We start from the raw sequence: 17,193 nt of genomic DNA on the forward strand, positions 1-17,193 counted from the left end.
AGAGGCGAAGGCTCCTGGAACTTGAGCCCGTTGTGTCCCCCACCCCCAGACCCATTACCGTCTGCTGCCGCCGTGGCCTCGGCGCGCGACCCCGGGGCCCTTACCTGCTCCGCTTTCCCCGGGCCCGATGCCAGCCCGCCGTGCGCAGGGCAGCGGGGAGCTGGTACCCAGACGGGAGTGATGACTGCACCGAAGGCTGCGTCGCTCTGCAGCTCCCGGTCACGTGAGGGACCCGCGTCGCCTACGATTTCTCCCTCCTCCCCACACCCACCACCGGCCGGCCTGTGGGGAGTTCAGCAGGACCCTCCTCTCCAGCTACGCACACACGAACTCCGCCCCCGACCCGTCCAGGCGCGAGACCCCAGAGCGCAGCGCCCTGTCACTCCACTCTGTCCTCTCCAATCTGAGTACCCCAAGTGGTCTCACCGCCGTGCGGTTGGGGTCTGCCCTTCTCTGGTTACCAGGGAGGGTCTGGATCCTCCACCCACCCCCAGGCCTTAGCTCCAGGCTTTTCTGCTGCTTCTTTGAGGAATTCTCTCTTTCTCTCTTAGGCTATAGGTACGCTCCCGGTCGGGTACCTTGCTACATCAAAATTGGCTAGGGAAGGGATGCCAGGAAAGAAAGCAGAGAGTGCATGCAGAGGCTTAACTTTCTTCTGCTCCTTTTTTTTCCTTTTCTTTTAACATCACATTCATTGTTTTTGTAGTTGGGAGATGCAGTCAAGCCATTTTCATTCAACACTTAAAAATTAGGTGGTAGTAAAGATAACAAAACACTCATTTGTTTACATTATTTTTTGCCATATTAAAAATGTTTTCTAGTTGCTGTAAACTATTTCACAGATTTCAAAACAGTCTAGTAATTATTGACATTTTAAATACAAAATTTTCCTAAACAAAACCAGAACGTTTTCAATGTGATCTATAAATTAATCTTTGGAAAGACATTCAGTTTTCTAATCTTGGCAATTTTCCACAAGTGATTTACAGCCTTTTGAAGTTCTGGCTGAACTTATGATCTCATATCAGGTGTCTGAGAACTTCATAGATGACTCCTGGGTGATTGAATGAAGACTCAACTCCTGATGAACCAAGTACCTGAAAAGTAGTGATTTCCCAGATTAACCTGTTTTCCATTCAAGGGGTTTTATTTGGATTTTACATAAGCATATGATCAAATCAGTCTCATCACACCCTCGAAAGGACCAACTGTTATCCCACTGATGGAAATGAGACTCAATAGATGGAATTTTCATTGAATCATGACACTTGTGAAATACCTCTGGCATCTGTCATTCATGTACTATGTCACCCTAGCAGCAGCTGGTATTGAGCATCTTTCCAGTGGAGACAGTGGGGTGGCTCTGTGGGTGACTGTGAATCCCTGCGACACCCCTGAGATCCATGTCATTGTTCCCTCACAAAAAGCACAGTTTACAGGATCCCAGGCAGTAGCCAGGAGAAAGAAGCCTTTTCATTCCCTGCTTTCTGTTACAATTTCACTGCACCACCCACACAAGCCCCTCAGAATAATCCCAGAACTCGGGGACAAAGTGTGCAGTTAGTCCCCAGACATCCAGTTGTTCCCCGCTGGGGAGTTACTCTAAGTATAGACCCTTCAGGCAGCCTCTTTGTTAGAACGTTGAAATATGACACCCCAGCAGGAAGCTCCCTTGGTGAGGGGCCCCAGTGTGGGGGAGGCCCTTTCAGGAGGTGAGCCAGGGAGCCCAGAGTGCCACAGAACCTTACTAATGGCTTTTCAGAACTCAGTTGCCCGTGACCAACTTAGGTTCTCCACAAATAGAAAGTTTCATATGTTGGTTACATAAACATTTAAAACTTTACTAAATGAACAAACAAAAAAATCATAAGCATAGGATGTCAAACGGCTGATTTGTAATAATCTAAAAACTCTTACAATCATTAATAAAATGATAAACAACCCAATAGAAAAATGTGCCAAAGACGTGAATGGATTTGTTCACAGAAAAGGAATACAAATGACCAATAAACATATGAAAAGATGCTCAACTTCAAAGAAATGCAAATCAAAACAACTATGTCTTACCATTTCATCTGAGAGTTTATCAAAATTTAGAAATTTGATATTGTTGACTGGTTTGTGGGGAAAGGGGCACTCCCACACCGTTGGAGACAGATACTCTGATGCAACCTTATTATGGAGGGCAATTTGGCAAATTCTGTTAAACAATAAATATAGCATCCCACAAATTCTTTGAACTGGAAATTCTGTTCCTGGAAATTTAGCCAGCCTTATACCACCACAGTTTCACACACACACACACAAAATATATATCTATAGTATATATATATATATACACTAAGATATCTATTGCAGTGCTTGTAAAGGTTAGAAAAAAACTGAAACAACATAAAATGCCATCAATAGGGGAAAGATTAAATACATTATGTTAAATTTATACAATATGGTTGATTAAAAAAAGGTTAGCTCTATGTATCCTGATGGAAAGATAGTTAGGGTATTTTATTATTTGCTGTTTATTTTCTATAATTACACACTATTTTCACAAGAATACATTCTAGTATAAGATTCAAACTCAGAAAAAGCACTACTACTGCTTTAACTCCACTATCCTCATCCAAAGTATAGTTACCCCCCTTTGTTATAAATATATTGTTAAATGCTTTGCTATACATTATATACATATACATGTCTTATGAAAATATATAAATGGGATCATATTTAACATACTGTTTTGCAACTTGATTTTTCTTTTCACTTAAACTTATTATCTCAGAGAGCTCTACATGCCAGTACATTTAAAGCTGCTTTATTCTTTTGAACTGCTACATACTATTGCATAGCTTGGCTACACTACTGTTTATTTAATCCCATTCCCCCACTCCCTGCCAATTGATGAACATAAAATTGTTCGGGGTCTGGAGCTAATAAAAACAAGGCTACAGTGAAGAACCTGGTGCATACGGCTTTACCTACGGGGGGAAAAATTTCTTTAAGGTAGTCTACTACAAATAGAATTGTTCAGCTAAGGATATGAGATTTTATACATTTGATACTGCCCAAAGAAGAATATGAGATTTTGTATAGTTAAGGGATAGACCACCAAATTGCCCTCCAAAGAGGCTGGGCAATTTACACTCTCGTCAAGAACGCGACAGGACCTCATTCACCACTTGCTCATGCACACTGTAAATTACCAATTAGTGTCAGTCTAAGAGACAAAAAAAGGTATGAGATTGTCCTTTTAACTCACATTTTGCTAAATATCTATAAGCTTGAGCATCATTTAGTATGCTTATTAGTCATTTGCATTTCTTCTCTAGGAATTAGCTGTTAATATCCTTTCAATATTTTTCTATTCAGCAGTGTTTTTCTCACTGATTTGTAGTTCCGTATGCATATCTATACAATAGTTATTTTTCTGTTATATAGTTTGCTCATATATTCTCCCAATCTGTCACTGACATCTTAATTTTATGGTATTTTTTGATACTCAGGATTTTTACATTTTGATGTAGTCAAATACATTAACTTTTTCCTGTATGGTTTCTGGATTATGTTATGTATATACACAGATACATATATACACACATACATACATGTGTATATATGTATGTACGATATATATGTATTCAAATATATGGCCAAATCCCAGTACCATTCATATAACAGCCCCATAATCCCCAACTAATTTAAAAAGCTGGCTTAGCATATGTTAAATTCTCATTTATACTCAGATATGTTTCATAAATTGACTTTTCTATTCCACTGACATATGTATATATTACTGCTTCAATAGCATGCCTTTAATTCGTATAGCTTTGTGGCAAGTTTTGGTGTCTGGGAAGGCAAATCCTTCATTGCTCTGTTTTTTCAAACTATTTTTGGATATGCTTGGGCATTTCAAGTAAAGTTCCAAGTTATATTTTTAAAAAATCCTCATGGACTTTTATTAGGATTGCGTTGAATTTATAGATTAACTTGGGGAATAATTAAAATCATAGTAATTATTATTTTCATCGAAGGTCATGTAGTATTTTTAAAATTTATTCATATCTTCTTCTGTGCCCTTCAGTAAAATTGTATAGCTTTCTTCATATAGATTTTACATATTTCTTATTCGCTGTATTCCCAAATATTTCATAGTTTGTGTTAACATTGTGAATGGTGGCTTTTTGTATATGATATTTTTTCTTCATTTTTTAGGAAAATAATGTCAGTTTTTATAAAAATCATGCCTGCTCATTATAAGAAGCAATGCAATGCGGTCAAGTACAAAGAAGAAAGATAAAATATCACTTAGATTCCAGCACCGTGAAATAACCATCAAACTTTCAAACAACAATCAAACTTCCTGGAACATTATGTGTTCTTTAGATCTGAACATTTCATTCTTTCTTAAGAATGCATATGTTCTGGGCCGGCCCCGTGGCTTAGAGGTTAAGTGCGCGCACGCTTCGCTACTGGCGGCCTGGGTTTGTATCCCGGGCCATGCTGAGGCCGAGTCCCACATACAGCAACTAGAAGGATGTGCAACTATGACATACAACTATCTACTGGGGCTTTGGGGGGAAAAAAAGGAGGAGGATTGGCAATAGATGTTAGCTCAGAGCTGGTCTTCCTCAGCAAAAAGAGGAGGATTAACATGGATGTTAGCTCAGGGCTGATCTTCCTCACAAGAAAAAAAATATATATATATATATGTTCTTAATATGTGAGTGTACATATATATAATATTTCCCTATTTCCTTTAGTTTCTCCCGCCTTTTTCATCTCCAGCCAGTGTGATTATTTCAAGCCCTTCCTCTGTCTATAATTCAACTTTTAGCCATGTTTTTCCATTTCAGCTGTTTATAATTTATTACTTCTATGATAATGTTATTTGAGCCTAATTGGTTCCTTAGTTTGCAATCTTCCTTTTTATCTAATTCTGCTGTTTATCATCTCATCTTCGAACTCTTTTTTGAGTCTATATTCTTATTAAGTTGTTCTATAGCTTAAAGTACTTGGAAATTTCCTTCTGTGCTTTGGGGTATGTTTTCTTCTTGTTTAGGTTCTTTGTCTTTCTCATAATGTATCTTACATGGCTTCTGAGGGGCGGGGCAAGGTTAAGAACCTGGCCACCCTGCACCACTATGCTCAGCTCAGGATCCTGTTTCTTTACTTGCCTGTGACTTTTTGAAGTTTGTGTAATTAAGATGTGCCCTGTTCCTTGTTCGATTGCTGATGATGACCCCTACTCCACCCCCACTGACTTTTTACTCCTTTTTTTTTTGCCTTTTGTTAAGTATCAGGAGAGAGTCTATGAGGCAGTGTCTTTTCCTCTATTCTGACACAGAAGCTTCTTCTAATCCATTTTCTAGTTTTTCATTGCTGGTGCAAGATAAGGCTACAATTTTCATATGTTGCTCTTATATCAGGCCACCATAATGAATCTTTATTAATAGTTCTAAAAGTTTGTCAGTTGATTCTGATTTTCTAGAGAGACAATTATATTGTCTGTAAATGACAGTTTAGTATTATTTCTCCTTTCTAATATTTTACACTGCTCATTTCTTCTTTTTGGCTTATGCACGGAACAAGAACTTCAGAATAATGTTGAATAGTAAAGGTGATAACAGACATCCTTATAGTCAGTGTCTAGCTCCTGACTATAAAGGGAATGCTTAGTGTTTCGTCATTAACTACAATGCTTCTGTACATCTCTGGCACAAACCCTTTGCCAAGTTAAGGAAATTTCCTCCATTCTTAGAATGCAAAGGGTTGTTATCAGGAATTGATGTTTAATTTCAACAAATGATTTTATGGTACCTATTAGGATAATCATATTTTAATATGATTTTAATATTATTCTAATATAGTGTATTACAATAAAACTATTCAAATATTGAACCACACTTGAATTCTTGGGATAAATCTCACATGGTAATGACTATTTTCTAATACACTGCTGGATTTCAATTTGCTAATAGTTGATTTCCCATTTTTGCACACGTTCATTGATGAGATCAGTTTATAGTTTTCTTTTTTGTGCACCATCCTTTTCCAATTTTTGATATTAGGATTATATTAGCCCTTTAAAATGAATTATGAAGTTTTCTATGTTCTGGAAATAGTTTATATAACAAGAGGATTTTCTGCTCATTGAAGGTTGGAAGAACTTTGCTAGAAAAATGTCTGAGAATGGTAATTGTCTTTTTTCCCTTTTGTTTGTTTTCTAAGTAGTAGATCTTTAACTATTTTTTAACATTCTTCATCGGTTATTGATTTATTCAGGTTTTCTACTTCTTCTTGAGCCAATTTTGATAACTTATATTTTCTTAAAATATGATCCATTTTGTCTGAAATTTCAAATTTAGTGGTAAAAAAAACACATTTATCATATGACGTGTTTTCCTATATTTTTTCCAAATGTCTTCTGTATTTGTAATTATGATTCCCAATGTTGTTTATTTTCTCTTTTTTTTTCTTGATCAGACTTGCAAATTTTTTTCTCAAAGAACAAATTCAGGTTTTATCAGTCAATTGTAGTGTGATTTTTTTGTTTCTTACCTTGTTTTCAATTATTTTTATTTTTTTGTTCCTTCTATTTTCTTGGGATTCAGTTTATTATTCTTTTTCTACATTCTTGAGTTGAGCGCTTAGCTCATTTATCTTAAATCTTTCTTGTTTTCTAACATGTATTTGAGTCTATAAATTACCCTCTTGAAATTGCTCTAAACACATCCCCCAGGTTTTACATCTGGTGTCGTCATTTTCATTCTCGTCTACATAATTTGAAGTGATGATTTTTGTTTCCTCTTTAACCGGAGTCATTTAGAAAAGCCATTTTTCATTTTGGATTGGGTGGGAGTTCTTTGTATTAATGTTTAATTTTATTTCATCATATCGTGTCACCTCCTCTTCAAGGCCTTCCTTAATCTTGCAATTTAAAATATCCCTCTAGCCTCTATAACATCATCCAGTTTAATTTTCATTAAAGGATTTATCATCTGTTTTTTTGTTTATGTATTATTTGATTCCTTTCTCTAAGATGTGAGTTCCTTGGGAATGGGGACATTGTCTCTTATTCACCACCACATATTCAGTACCAAAAACAGGCCTGGAATACAGTAGACACTCAATAAATATTAGCCAAATAAATAAACTGTGATCAATAAATGTGAACCCTATGATTATTATTTCTACTTTTTTGTTTTTTAGAAATGAGCATGTTCTAATACATGAACAAATTTTGTAAGTCAAGTGCATTTGAAAAGAATGTTATTTTCTGTTGTGTGCAAAATTGTTTAGGTTAGAGAGATTAGTTAAAGCTCATTGATTGTGTAATCCAAATCCTCTATATATTTGCTAATCTGTGGATTACTGAAAGACCTGTGGTGAGCTTTCCACTATGATTGTGTATGTAACAATTTTTCTTTATATTTATATCATGTTTTGCATTGTCTTTTTGAAGTTATATCATTAATTGCACAAAAGATTATTAGTGCTGTTTTTTAGGTAATATAACCATACTTATTAATATTAAATATCCCTCTTTGTCCCTTTTAGTCCTTTCTGTCTGAAAATTTACTCTGCCTTATATTGATAATGCTACATTTGCTTTCTTCTTATTGGTTTTGCCTGGTTTATCTTTTTATTTAATACAATATAGAGGTGGATTTTTATTTTTATGTTTAACACATTCTGAGAATCTCTGTCTCTTTTTAAGTGAGTTTAACCAATTCACATTGTGATTATGATATGTTTGGATTTATTCTTGTCACTTGTTTTTACATTTTCTATTTACCATGATTTTTTGTTCCTTTTTTCCCCCACGCTTTATGTTGGATCAATTTATTTTACCTATAGTGGTCTGGAGGTTATTACATTCTATTTTTATTCCACCACCTTTATCAGCCCTGATAACTTTTTCTTTTGCAGATACTCACTAAGAAGTCTTGATTTCTACTATTTGTTCTCTCTAAATCTGGTAGCCTGCTCCATATCACCTCTTGCAGAGGGACTACTGCCTCTTCCAGCTCTTAGCTAAAAGCAAATGCTTTATTCTTTTTTACTATTTCACTGAAAGTAAAATCCAAAGCCATAAATTTTCTAGCATAAAACGTAGAGGACTATCTTCATGACCTTGGGGAAGGCAAAGATGTCTTGGAACAGGATACAAAAAGCACTAATCATAAAAGAGAAAATTGGACTCTATCAAAATTTAAATTTTCTGTTCATCCATAGACATTATTAACAAAATGAATACGCAAGCCACAGACTTGGAAAAAATATATATGCAGTACATATATCTGACAAAGGACTTATATGCAACATATATAAAGAATTCCTACAAATCAACAATCAAGAGAAGAACCCAATGTAAAATCAGGCACAAACTTGAATAGAAACTTCACAAAGGAAGATATCCAATCCTCAGCATATTTAGTAATCAAGGAGATGCAAATTGAAACCACAATGAGATATCACCACACACCAATTAGAACTGGTAAAACCAAAAACTAACAACACCAAATGTTAATGAAAATGGAGAAACCTGAACTCTAACACATTACATTACATCCATTAGGGGTGTAAAATGGTACAACCACTTTGGAGAACTTTTTCACAGTTTCTTTAAAAGTTTAACATTCATTTACCAAATGAGCCAGCAGTTTCACTTCTGGATAGTCAACAAAAATGAAAACATATGTCCATTCAAAGACTTGTACATGAATGTTTATATCAGTTTAACTCATGATAGCCTAAAACGGGAAACAACGAGAGAAAGGCTAAACAAATTGTTGTACATATATCCAATAGAATACCATTCAGCAATAAAAAGTAATGAAATACTGATATGTACAACGACATGGGTAAATCTCAAAAGCTGTATGTTGAATGAAAGAGGCCAGACACAAAGGAGTATTGTAGGATTCCATTTATATGAAACCCAAGAACAAATAAAACTAATTTGTGATGATAAAAATCAGAAAGTGGTTGTCTGGAGAACAGAGGGGAATTAACTGGAAAGAAGTACAAGGGATCTTTCTGTGATGATGGAAAAGTTCTATATCTTGTTTTGTGTGGCGGTTACATGGGTATATACAATGTTAAAATTATTCACAGTGAACATTTAAGATGCGTGTGATATATTGCATGTAAATTATACTTCAGTATACCCAAATTCCCTCCCCAGAGAGAGTCGCTTTATTAATTTGGGTGTATCATAACAGGCTTTTTTCTATGAATTGCATACACATATATGTACTTATAGAAATATTGTTGGGGGGCATTATATTGTACATATGTTTCACAACTTGATGTTTTTTCACTCATCATTATATCTTGGAGGTCTTTCCATGTGAGTAAATGTGGATCTTTTAAGCTGCTGTATTATATTCTATAGTGTGGCTACAGTATGGTTTATTGAGCCATTCCTCTGCTAAAGGACATTCAAGTTTTCTTTAATTTTTAGCAATAATAAACAATGCTACAAAAATTATCTTTGAAAATGTTACCAATCAGAAAACTGAGAAGTGGTATACCAATGTTGTAGATTACATTTTGCTATTAAGTGGGGAGGCTGTGCATCTGTTCACATGTTTATTGGTCATTTGTAGCTCTGTGAATTGCCTGCTCACATCCTTCTCCTATTTTCCTGTTGTATTATCTTTGTCTTATTGTTTTTGCAGAAGGGTTGTATTTAGTGTAGATAGCAGTTGTTTCTCTGTTTTGTATGTTGCAGATATTTTCTCCCAGTCTGTAGTTTGCTTTAATATTGTTTATGTTGTCTTTCCATACACTGAAATTTTTCAGTTTTCATGTAGTCAAATGCATCAGTCTTTTCATTTATGGCTTTTTGTCTTCCTCAACTGAAGTTTATGAAAAATACTCCCCTATGTTATAAGTTTTTTAAAAACTGAAGTTCCATTTGGAACTTAATAAGTAGCATGAGATAGGGCTCTGATACTATTGTTTTTCCAAATGGATATCCAGCTTCCCAAAAGCATTTATTGAAGAATCTATCCTTTCCTCCACTGATTTGAAGTACAATCTTTACCATATACTTAATTCCCATATATACTTGGATCTATATGAGAATATATAGGTTAAACACAAGAATTATATTGTACATACTATTCTGTACTATGTTTTTTCTCAAATTAATTTATAAATTTAGCACTATGCAATCAAACCAATTCTTTGTTATTTATTTTTTTTCATTTTTTGTGTGTGTGTGTGTGTGAGGAATATCAGCCCTGAGCTAACATCCGTGCTAATCCTCCTCTTTTTGCTGAGGAAGACCGGCTCTGAGCTAACATCTATTGTCAATCCTCCTCCTTTTTTTTTTTTACCCCCCAAAGCCCCAGTAGATAGTTGTATGTCATAGTTGCACATCCTTCTAGTTGCTGTATGTGGGACGCAGCCTCAGCATGGCTGGAGAAGTGGTGCGTCGGTGCGCGCCCAGGATCCAAACCCAGGCCACCAGTAGCGGAGCGCGCGCACTCAACCGCTAAGCCACGGGACCGGCCCCCAATTCTTTTTTATTTTTTTTAATTATTTTTTTTAATTTTTTGTTTATTGCAGTAACATTGGTTTATAACATTGTATAAATTTCAGGTGGAAGCAACCTAAGTGCCCATCAAGGGATGAATGGATAAAGAAGATGTGGTATATATACACAATGGAATACTACTCAGCCATAAGAAACGATGAAATCCAATTCTTTTCTAAATGACAGTTTAAAGTGGAACAAAATTTCTTACATTTTCTAAAACTGCTGGACAAAACTAAGACTGAGCAAAACCAAGGCAGAGCATTCTTGGGAACAATCAGTCTCATTAAAGGAAAATAATTAGGCATTTTTCTACCTTTCCAGTAGGAACCATATTTCAGGTAACAAAATAGCCCAGTTAATGAGGGGAAACACTTCCTTTTAGATTAGATGAATGTTAACTAATAAGCACAGAAGAATGATAAGGTTACAAAATTATCATTTTGTGACTCCCAATGAAATAATTGATTCAGGCAAGGATCATCAATAGATGCTTAAATCATCAGATGCTAGTCATGAGGGGAAAACATAACTTCACAAAAGAGGAATTATATCATCACCAGTTTAACCCAGCTTAATTTGTTTGATTGCAGTTTTTTTCCCTAGCTTCTTGAGATAGATGCTTTGATGGTTTATTTCCAGGCTTTCTTAATTTCAGTTTTTTTTAAAGTCAAATTTATCCAGGTAAAATTCACTTCTTTTAGGCATAAAGTTTTGTGAGTTTTGACGAATGTATGCAGTCATGTAACTACCACTACAATCAAGATATAGAATATTTTCATAACCCCAGGAAGTTCCTTCGTGCTTTTTATAGTCAATCCTTTCTCCCCAACCTCAGCCTCCAGAAACCACTGATCTGATCTCTGTCCATCTCGTTTTGCTTTTTTCAGAATGCCATGTAAGTGAAATCAGCCTCTTGTGTCTCAGTTTCATTTAACATAGTGCTTTTGAGCTTCATCCATATTGTTACTTGTATTAATAGCTTGATTCTTTCTATTGCCAAGTAGAATTCCACTGTATATATGTAGCACAAGCCGTTTATCCAACCAGTTGATGGACATTTGGGTTGCTTCCAGGTTGAACCAATTACCAACAAAGCTGCTATAAATATTTTTATATAAATCTTTGTGGGGACTTATGTTTTTACTTCTTCTTGGGTGAATACTTAGAAGTAGGATTGTTAGGCCATATAGTAAAGGTATGTTCAACTCTATAAAAATCTGTTTTCCAAAGTGGCTGTGCTATCTTACATTCCCACCAGAATTATATGAAAGTTCCAGTTGCTCCAATCCTCACCTGCACTTGGCTTTGTCATTTTTTTTAAGCCACTGTATTTGGTGTGGCTATTCTCATTTTTTGCCCTTATTTTTAAATTGGGTTGTTTTCTTATTATTAAATTGTGAGAGTTCTTTAGTTCTTTATATATTCCCTGTACAAGTCCAGAATTATATCAGCTATGTTGATTTGCAAATATTTTATACAATCTATGGTTTGGCTTTTCATTTCTTAACAGCATCTTACAAACAACAATAGTTTTTAATTTTGATAAATCCAAGTTATCTATTTATTGGTTATAGTTTGTACTCTTTGTGTCCTATCAACAAATTTTTTCCAGACACAAGATTACAGAGATTTTCTATTATGTTTTCTTCTAGACATTTTCTAGTTTTAGCCCTCACATTTAGGTAGATGATACATTTTGGGTTAATTTTTGTGTAAGGTGTGACGTTCATTTTTTTCATACGGGTGTCTAATTGTTTCAGCATCATTTGTTGAAAAGACTATTCTTTTTCCACTGAATTACCTTGGCATATTTGCTGAAAATCAATTAACCATATGTGTGGTTCTGTTTCTGGACTCTTTATTCTGTGTCATTGATCGATGTCTATCTTTTCACCAAAACCACACTCTTTCATTGACTGTACTTTGTAGTAAGTCTCAAAATCAGGTAGTGTGAGTCCTCCAATTTTGTTATTTTTCAAAGTTATTTTGGCTATTCTAGGTCCTTTGTTTTTCCACATAAATTTTAAAATCAGCTTGTCAATTTCTAATCCAAGAAAAGGCCTGCTGGGATTGTGCACCCCACAAATTCTGATGTGTCATAATTTCATCAATGCTCAGTTCAAAATAATTTATAATTTCCATTTTGATTTCTCGTTTGACCCATAAGTTATTTAGAAATGTTTTTCTTAATTTCAAAACATATAGCAATTCCCAATTTATTTTTTATTAATTTCTACCTTAATTTCACAATAGTCAGAGAACATACTCTGTGTTATTTCAATCTTTAGTTTGTCAAGACTTGCTTTATGCCCTTTGTGTAGCCAAATTTTGTAGATGTCCCATTTGTACCTAAAAACAAAGTGTATCCTGCAGTTTTAGACTTCAAGGTTCTACATTTGTTGCTTATATTAGGATTATTAATTGTGCTATTCATATATTTTATATTATTGCTGATTTTTGTCTTTGTTATTTTATCAGTACTGAGAGGGGTCTGTTAAAAATCTCCCATTATATTTATACTATGGGATACTATACAGCAATGATAATGAACAAACTGTAACCACATGTAGCCACATGGATGAATCTCACAAACATAATACTGAGTGAAAGAAGACAGACACAAAATAGCACGTAGTGGATTAGTCCATTTAGATAAAATTCAAAAACAAGCAAAACTAATCTATGTTTTTGGAAGTCCAAATAATGGTTTCTCTTGGTAGGGGGATAGGGTTTAGTGACTGGAGGGGGACACTAGTGGGGCTTCTGGGGTGCAGGTAATGTTCTTTTTCCTGATCTGGATTCCAGCCACGCAAATATGTTCACTTTGTGAAAATTTATCAAGGTGTACATTTATGGTTTGTGCACTTTTCTGTCTTATATTTCCAAAGACTTACTTAAAAAAAATAGTCAACCTCACTAGTGATCAAGAATCTGCAAATTCAAATGACAGTTAAATATTATATCTCTCACCAGAATTATAATTATCAGTATTTGTGTAGAGATAGAGAAATGGATAGTCCTTTGCATGATTGTCAGGAGTATAAACTAGTATAATTCTTTGAATGGCAGTATGAAAACGTATATTAGAAAGTTTAAAAAAAATGTGTATGCCTTTGAACTCACGAATTTAATTTCTGGGAAAGCATTCTGAGGAAATGATAAGACAAACGCACAAAGATGTATCTACAAGGATGCTCACTGCAGTGTTTTTTATAATTCTATAATTCTAACTACTTGAATAGCTAATAGGGGATAGGTTAAAGAAATCATGATACTTTCATGTAGACTACAGTGAAGTCTTTAAAACAATAACAGAACCAAATTTTTACATGGAAAGATATTTATGATATATATTACTTTCAAATAAAAATAGGTAACAAAACCATATGTATATTATGGTTTATTTTTATTCAAATACATATGCATATATACATATATACAAATATACCAGGAAAATCTCCAGAGGGATATATATAATAAATGTTAACAATAGCTTTCTCTGAGTAGTAGAGATTTAAATTGTGGGGTTGTTTTCTCTTATTTCCTTTTTTTCCCATTTTTTTTTATTGAGGTATAATTGACATACAACATTATATTAGTTTCAGGTGTACAACATAATGATTCGATATTTGTATATATTGTGATATGATCACTGCAATAAGTCTAGTTAACATCCATCACCACACACAAGTTACAGAAATTTTTTGTGTGATGAGAACTTTTAAGATTTACTCTCTTAGTAATTTTCTTTATTTTTTTTTAATTTTTTGTTTATTGCAGTAACATTGGTTTATAACATTGTAAAAATTTCAGGTGTACATCATTGTACTTCTATTTCTGCATAGATTACATCATGTTCACCACCAAAATACTAATTACAACCCATCACCGCACACATGTACCGAATTATCCCTTTCACCCTCCTCCCTCCCCCCTTCCCCTCTGGTAACCACCAATCCAATCTCTGTCAAATCAATCAACGTAATACACCACATTAATAAAATGAAGAACAAAAATCACATGATCATCTCAATAGATGCAGAGAAAGCATTTGACAAGATACAGCATCCATTTATGATAAAAACTCTGAATAAAACGGGTTTAGAAGGAAAGTACCTCAACATAATAAAGACCATATATGAGAAACCCACAGCTAATATCATCCTCAATGGTGAAAAACTGAAAGCTATCCCTCTAAGAACAGGAACCAGACAAGGATGCCCACTGTCACCACTCCTATTTAACATAGTATTGGAAGTCCTAGCCAGAGCAATCAGGCAAGAGAAAGAAATAAAAGGGATCCAAATTGGAAAGGAAGAAGTGAAACTGTCACTATTTGCAGATGACATGATTTTATATATAGAAAACCCTAAAGAATCTCTTAGTAACTTTCAAATATGCAGTACAGTATTATTAACTATAGTAGCCATGCTGTACATTACATCCCCATGACTTATTTATTTTATAACTGGAAGTTTGTATCTTTTGACCCCCTTCACCCATTTCACCCACCCCCTGACTCTGGCAACCACCAATCTGTTTTCTGTTTCTTTGAGCTAGTTTTTTTTTTTTTTTTTTTGATTCCACATGTAAGTGAGATCATAGGTATTTGTCCTCTGTCTGACTTATTTAACTTAGCCTAATGCCCTCAAGGTCGATCTATATATTGTTGCAAATAGCAAGATTCCATTCTTTTTTATGGCCGAATAATATTCCACTTCATATATATACCACATCTTCTTTATCCATTCGTCCATTGATGGACACTTAGATTGTCTTCATATCTTGGCTTTTGTGAATAATGCTGCACATATCTTTTTGAGTTAGTGTTTTCATTTTCTTTTTTTTAAAGTAATTTAACTTTTTTTTTTAATAATTTTATTTATTTATTTTTCCCCCAAAGCCCCAGTAGATAGTTGTATGTCATAGCTGCACATCCTTCTGGTCGTTGTATGTGGGACGCGGCGCGAGCATGGCCAGAGAAGTGGTGCGTCGGTGCACGCCCGGGATCCGAACCCAGGCCGCCAGCAGTGGAGCACGCGCACTCAACCACTAAGCCACGGGGCCGGCCCAGTGTTTTCATTTTCTTCGGATAAATACCCAGAAGTGGGATCGCTAGATCATATGGTATTTCTATTTTTAATTTTTTAAGGAAACTCCATAGTGTTTTCCATAGTGGTTGCACCAATTTACAATCCCACCAACAGTGCACAAATGTTCCCTTTACTCCACACCCTCACCAAAATTTGTTATTCCTTGTCTTTTTGATAATAGCCATTCTAACAGGTGTGAAGTGATATCTCACTGTGGTTTTGATTTGAATTTCTCTGATCATTAGTGATGTTGAGCATCTTTTCATGTACCTGCTGGCCATCTATACGTGTTTTTTGGAAAAACGTTTATTCAGATCCTCTGCCAATTTTTTAATCGGATTGTTTGTTTTTTTTGCTATTGAGTTATATGAGCTCTTTATATATTTTGGATATTAACCCCTTATCAGATATACTATTTGAAAAAATTTTGTCCGATTTAGTAGGTTGCCTTTTCATTTTGTTGATGGTTTCCTTTGCTGTGCAGAAACTTTTTAGTTTGATGCAGCCACACTTGTTGATTTTCTCCTATTTCCTTTTATTTTCCAATTTTTATTCTGTGTATGCTTGTATAATAAAAATAGTTTTTAAAATTATTTTTTTAGTTTAAACTAAACTAAAAAAATTTTAGTTTAGTTTAAAACTTTTTATTTTAAAAAGAGTTTTAAAACTCTTCCACTATGACTGTGTATTTTTCTATTTCTCTTTAAGTACTATCACATTTTGCTTATCATATTTTGAAACTATATTATTAGATGCATAAAAATTTATAATTATTTTATATTTCTGGTGACCCTTTTATCATTATGAAATGTCCCTTTTTGTCTTTACTAATGCTTTTTGCTTTAAAGTCTACTTTCTCTGATATTGCTATAGCTACATCAGATTTCTTTTGTTAATGTGTGCATAGTATCTCTTTTTCCATCCTTTTATTTTCAGCCTACTGTGGCTTTATACTGAAGGTGGCTCTCTTCTAAGAAGCATATAGTTATTTTTTTAACCCAGTCTGGCAAGTTTTGTCTTTTAATTGGAATGTTTCGGCTGTTTATCTATGATGTAATGACTGGTATATTTGGACTTAAATCTACTCTCTTACTATTTGCTCTCTATTTGTTCTGCCTGTTCTATATTACTTTTTTCTCTTTTCTCTTGCCCTCTTTTGGGTTGCTTGATGATTTTTTTTAGAATTCCATTTTTCCTCTCAATTACCTTGTTCATTATCCATTCTATTACTATTCTTGCAATGGTTACCCTAGAGACTACAAAATGCATCCTAGACATTATTAAAGTCTAATATAAACAATTTTACCACACTGTCCATCATTGAGTGCTTATAAATAAATATTAGATCTCTTGCCTGCATTCCCCACTCCCATCTGAGATCCCAAAACCTGTGCTTTCCTCTATATGTCACTGCCTTGGAAACCTAGTGATGTCAGCCCTACACCTCAGCCCTTTAGCACAAGGAAAGGATTTTTATTTCCCTTTCCTCATCTCATCAAGAGAAGTTGATGAACTGGCACCTATATGTGTCATTTCATAATATATGTGCACCAT

Source organism: Ceratotherium simum, chromosome X, assembly GCF_057802395.1.
Source record: "Ceratotherium simum simum isolate JZ-2026a chromosome X, ASM5780239v1, whole genome shotgun sequence".
Lineage (NCBI taxonomy): Eukaryota > Metazoa > Chordata > Mammalia > Perissodactyla > Rhinocerotidae > Ceratotherium > Ceratotherium simum.